The following is a 6,120-nucleotide window of genomic DNA, read 5'->3' as shown; positions in this document are numbered from 1 at the left end:
TATTTCTTTAAATTCTAATGTTTCTCAATTTTACAATTCATGAAATATATCATTAAAATTAGTTTCACTTTCTTCTTTTCTGTAGCTGCTAAAATTATAATTATATATCAAACATTCTATATAAAGAAATCAAAAATAAATAACATTATAAAAATGATATATTATTAAACTGTGATTTGAATTATAGTGCTAACAAATTGCGATGTAAACAACATTTAATAGAATTATGGGTAATATTTTTTAAACTTACCAGCTTGTGTTATTTGTTATTCTTGGTCCAAGTCATCCATTCAACGTGCTTAGTTTTCTATTTTATCTCTATTGGTTTGCTGATTGTGCATTTTGTTTTCCCGTTTTAATGACACGTAAGGCTGAAAATCTGTGTGCTAGTTTATTCCTTCCTATGTAAAAGTAAAATTTCTGGTTTCCACAGCTGTTTTACTGCACTATACTACAGTATTTCCCCCCTCTCCTATCTCCTGTATTGTTGCACTCATATATTTTATTTTTTATTTAAATTCTATTGTTAAGGTAAAGTACAGAGGGGTTATATTTACACAAGTAAGGTAAGGAATTTATTTCTTTTCTAACTTGTTACCCCTTCTCCAATTTTTTCCCTCTTCCCTGCCAACGCCCCCCCCCAAGATTATTTCCAACATATTGTCTTGTGAGTATCACAGTTTCATAAGTTACTCCTTTGTCCTTTGTCTCACCATTTAGTTTTTTCTCTTTCCATTCCCAAATTAAGATCAACATATTTACAATACCCAGGGCATCAGATTAAAATACAGTGTCTTCAGGCAATAAACCATAGGTGGGGAAAACACAAAAGGGTAAAAACAAACCACGTAGTATATTAGGAACAACAAAACGTTAAATCAACATTTGTTGATTTAACTTTGAATCACCTTATAGAGTCTTATGTACATAGATATTGAGCAATTCTGCTCAACTATTAATATTATCCTTGATGTACACAATAATGTTCCCCTATTACCCAGTAATCCCACTTCTGGGCATTTACCCTAGTGACCACAAACAAGGCCACACTAAAGCTACCAGCCCAATTATGTTTTAATACAGTAGTATTTACCCTAGTTAAGATATGGAATCAACCCAGATGCCCCTCAGTAGATGAATGGATCAAGAAAGTGAAAAACACACACAAACACATACACACACACACACACACACACACACCAGAGAGGTATACGTACATGCAATACTATGCTTTCATCAGAAAGAAAGGTACCACCTCATTTTTAAGGAAATGGAAGATCTTGGAAAAAAAATCATATTAAGTGAAGTAAACTAGACAAAGAAACATAGGTCCCATGGTTTCCTTTATTTGCAATAATTAGTTTACACCAAGGATAATATCATGTATTTTAATTTGACATTTTGTTCTATATTGAGCATGCAACATTATTGGTATATTGTTTGTTATTATTTCTGCAAACAGGCAGGTATATTTAAAGAATAATGTTCATCTTATCCATTACTGAAGGAAGCACAACAAAAGGAGTAACCCCTACTCAGAAGAACAACTCCTACTTACTTAGCTTCATTCCTTTTTTTTATTGTGAAAATAATGTACAGAGGGGTTACAATTACATGGGCAAAATAATGAGTACATTTCTTATCAAGCATTGTAGCCTCCTCCTTTTTTTCCCTTTTCCATCTCTTCCCATCCTCCCCCCGCCCCCACAAGCATCCCTGCTTCCCCACCACACCAAAATTGTAAAGTTCGTTTTCGACATAACGATTTGTACATTTCATTGTTGCAATGGGTCCAACTGTATCCCTATTTAAACGATTTGTTTTTCCCCTTCCCCTCCACAAATTATACCGACATCAAATACAGTGAAAGCAGGGGTTATACTGTGTGAGAGGGACATACAAAGCAACAAATAAATAGTTTTAAAAATGTGTTAGAAACAATCGCATGAAAGAAAAAAAATGAATAAATATTTTAGGGTTTATTTCCCTAACACCACCTTCTCTGACCTTTTCTGCTTGACTCAGACTTATACTAGATATTGTAAATAAGAGAAACCATGTAAGGCCAGTCTTGTCCCCTGTATCCTCATATTGTACATTACAACTCTATACCGGTTCATCTTATATATGTACTATCTTCTACATTGTGACCTAAATGCAGCAATTCCACATTGCTTTACTTTTTAAAAATTTCTCTCTTAATATTTGATGTTGATGTGTGTGTGTGTGTGTGTGTGTGTGTGTGTGTGTGTGTGTGTGTGTGTGTGTGTTTACAAAGATCAGAAGACAATATTTTTCTTCATTTAGAATACATCTTTCAGTTCATTGTAAGTTGTGGCTAATGGGAGAAGTCTCTTGCTATTTTAAGGATGAAACAGAAAAAGGTATTTGTGCATGTACCACAGTTGCTTTATTAGTCTGTAGTTGAACACTGAACTTCGATTTATATCTTGGCTGTTGTTGTGAATGATAAGTACAATGGACTGCAGATATATTTGAGTTACTCATAGAGAAATAATCACATGATTGGTGGGGCAGATGATATTTCAACATTGGAGTTCTTTAGAAAGCTGCGTATTACTTTCTACAAGGAGAATACTAACCTGCATTTTGATGAAGAGTGTAGAAAATTTCCTTTTCTCCACACTTTCAGCATTATTACCTTTGTTAAAAGGTAATAAAGGGCAGGTTTTTATTATCTTCAGTACTCCAGACTGGCCTTAGACTTAAATCCAACCTCCTAAGTGCTTGGAATTAAAAGCCTTTACCACCACACCCAATTCCTTTCATTTTTTTGATAAAAGTTACAATAATTATGAAGTAGTATCATAGTAATTTTGAGTTACATTTCTCTAATGACTTCTGCTCAAAAAGAATTAAACCAGCATAGAAGTGGTATTAAAGAACTTTGTAAACCCACTGGAAGTTTTCAGGGCTTTAAGGAGAACATGTCGATTCAGAACTTTTGTCCACTTTTAATCAAGTTTCTTGTTAATCTCATCTTCAATCTTTCTATACAAAATCAATAATTGATTCAAGGTATTAGAAAGGAACAATATTAAGCAACTCCTAACATTTTCAATTTTAAATAACATGATATTGCTTAATGATTTTCTGTTTATGCTTGAGACTATATAACTCACTTTAGTCAGACCTTTTACAGGGCTGTATGCATTTTATTTATTTCACATTGATTGTCCTTTCCAAAGACTACGTGTCTAATTTCCTTGTTTTCTTTCAGTCTCAAGTAGTTCAGATGTCAAATGAAGAATAAATGGACAGAAGCAAACAAAAAATAATATATTTCCCCTCATCTGATGATGCCTTTACAAGAATGAGGAAAGAGTTCATCCAAGGACCTATGATAGGACATCAAAAAGAGAATCCATTCTTCTAGGTCTTTCTTAACTTTGCAATGTAACTTAAAGGATGTAAAACACAATATAATGCTCAGATACTTTTATGTTTTATCAGTTTTGAACATTTTCATATGGACTTCACCTCAGTCTACAACATTCTTCATTATTTTTCCTGATATTTTTACACTATCAAGACATAAGATAACAAGTTTGATTTACAGCATGAGAAATAATCCACCTGGCTTCCTTGGAAAAAGAGCATGATCAATAGATAACGTTACTTCTGTTTGCTCACTATATGCAATGGTTTCTGTAATACTTATTGCATTCTTTTTAGTATTTAAAAAAAAACTGCTGGCTAAACTCAAAACTCATTCATGGAGGTTTTTGTTAAGTATTTCACAAGTTTTATTTTCCTTAATTCTTAAGATAACATTTTCTATAATGCTAATGTTATTACCATTTTAGTGTTGGGAAAAATTGTAAGTAAAGGCAGTAAGTGCATGGCCCAAACACACACTGTGAGGAAGGAAATGAGTCAGTTTCCAAAAGTCTTTCACCAATACACAAAAGGTAGGTAAAATCTCTCCATTCTCTTACACTCTATTCAATGTTCATATTGTCCAAGAAATAGTACCATAGCAATTATTGCCTAAGGTGATTGTTTTCTGTTACATTTTGTCTTCAACACAGACAGTGTTGGTGACATTGGGTTATCATGCACAGAGCTGAGCTTATAAAAGAGACAAATATATTCTGTCCCATTTTTCCAGGATCCATTTTACAAAGTACTAAACTTTAAATATCATCACTTAATTTCTTAAGAATCCAAAAAACGAAAAAAATTCACAAATAATAACTCCAAAATGCTTTAAAAGTAGGAGATGATAAAAGAGGCCCCCGTGAAGTAAACTTTCTTCTACTTTTAAAATTATTCTGAAAGCCTTGTGCTGGTTAGTCACAACTGTAATCCTAACTACTCGGCATATTTACTCAGGAGCCAGTGATCTGTGGATAACAGTGGAAGCCAATCAGGGCAAAATACATTCATGAGATTATTTTTCAAAATTTCAATGAGCTAGCAAAGGGCCAGGAATGGAGATGTAGCTCATATAGTAGTAGCTCATCAATCTAGAGAGGAAAGGCCTAGCAAGACTTTTAAGCCCTTTTTTCAAACTGTGAGCACACCAACATACATGCAAGTGCATGAGAACACGTGCACGTGCACACACACATTCATTCAAAATGCCTTCATATCAGTGTTTTGCATTAATTTCTTTGTTAACCATATTATCTGAGTAAAATAAAAGAAATAAACTCTTTCATCTCAGAACATTTTCATATTTTTTATTTTAAAAATACTGTACAGAGAGGTCACATTTACATGAGCAAGTAATGAGAACATTTCCTAACAAGCATTGTTACCTCCTCCTTTATTTTCCCTCTACCGTCCCTTCCCGCCAACCTCTACAAGTACACTCCCCTCCCACGTTCCCCTGCCTAAATTGTAAAGTTCAGTTTTCAACATAGTGTCTTGTGCATCTCATTGTTACAATGGGTCAACCTGAATCCATATTTAAGCATTTTGTTTTTTTCCTTCCCCTCCCCAAATTACAGGAGCATATATACAAGAGGTGGGCACACCAAATTCAAATACAGTGAAAACAGGGGTTATAGCATGGGGGAGGAACATATAAAGAAACAAAAAAATCACATAGCCTGTTATAAGTACATTAGAACAATAGCAATAAAGAAAAAAAAAAACACTTGTGTTCCTATTTGGGGATTGATTTCCCTTAACAACATCTTATCTGGTCATATGTGTATAGATTTTGACCTTTTCTGCTTATCCCAGACATATATTAGCTATTAAAAATTAGGGAAACTCTGGGACCTATGTTTCTTTGGACTTGGCTTACTTCACTTAACAATTTCTTTTTCCAAGTCTTTCCGTTTTCTAACAAATTGGGCGATGCCATTCTTTCTTATGGAGGCATAGAATTTCATTGGTATAAATAGTACATTTTCTTGATCTATTTATCTGATGAGGGGCATCGGGGTTGGTCTTATATCTTAGCTATCTTAAACAATACTGCAATAAATATAATTGTGCTGGTAGTTTTAGTACCGTCTTGTTTGTGATAGTTTGGGTAAATGCCCAAAAGTGGGATTGCTGTGTCATAGGGGAGTTCTATGTGGAGTCTTTTGAGGAACCTCCATACTACTTTCCAAAGTGGTTGAACAAGTTTACACTCCCACCAAGAGTGCAGTACAGTTCCCTTGTGGTCACATACCCTCCAGCATCTGTTGTTGTAAAAGTAAGGAATGGTACAGGAATTTGCCTGTCATACTTATGCAGGGGCCATTCAAATCTTCTCTGTATCGTTCCAATGTTAGAGTACGTGATGCTGAATAGAGCATAGAACATGTTTTATACATAAAGTGTAATTGATTTTCTTAAACTAGACAATTCAACAAAAAGTAAGTTTAAAACAATTTTTCATGAAATTTTAGAGCCATGTACTTCTTACATAAGCACACATTTAAGAATAAAGTCAAGAATGACATGTCAAAAACAAAATAATTCCAGATATTTATTGTTCAAGAGATGTGTAGGTGGAGGAATTCAATTATTCTATACAAGGCACCTGTGATAATGAACACTGCAGCAAGTGTTAAGTTTTGTTAAAAGTTTTAATGGTTTAAATATATTTAATTTTGGGAATTTGCTTATATATGCTAAAACTAGGACTGTTTGGCA

General features: G+C 33.7%; 1 non-coding gene across 1 annotated transcript; it reads right to left on the bottom strand.

Moving 5' to 3' along the window:
* Window positions 1-5,673: 5,673 nt before the first annotated feature.
* On the bottom strand, window positions 5,674-5,780 carry LOC122095523. The gene has a single exon (XR_006145166.1). It is a non-coding gene; the product is annotated as a U6 spliceosomal RNA (small nuclear RNA).
* Between the last annotated feature and the right edge of the window lie 340 nt (window positions 5,781-6,120).

This window comes from Dipodomys spectabilis, unplaced genomic scaffold (assembly GCF_019054845.1).
Source record: "Dipodomys spectabilis isolate Male_0828 unplaced genomic scaffold, ASM1905484v1 ptg000355l, whole genome shotgun sequence".
Classification (NCBI taxonomy): Eukaryota; Metazoa; Chordata; class Mammalia; order Rodentia; family Heteromyidae; genus Dipodomys; species Dipodomys spectabilis.
Note: the sequence above shows the minus strand (reverse complement) of the source record. Positions and strands in the feature narration are given on the sequence as shown.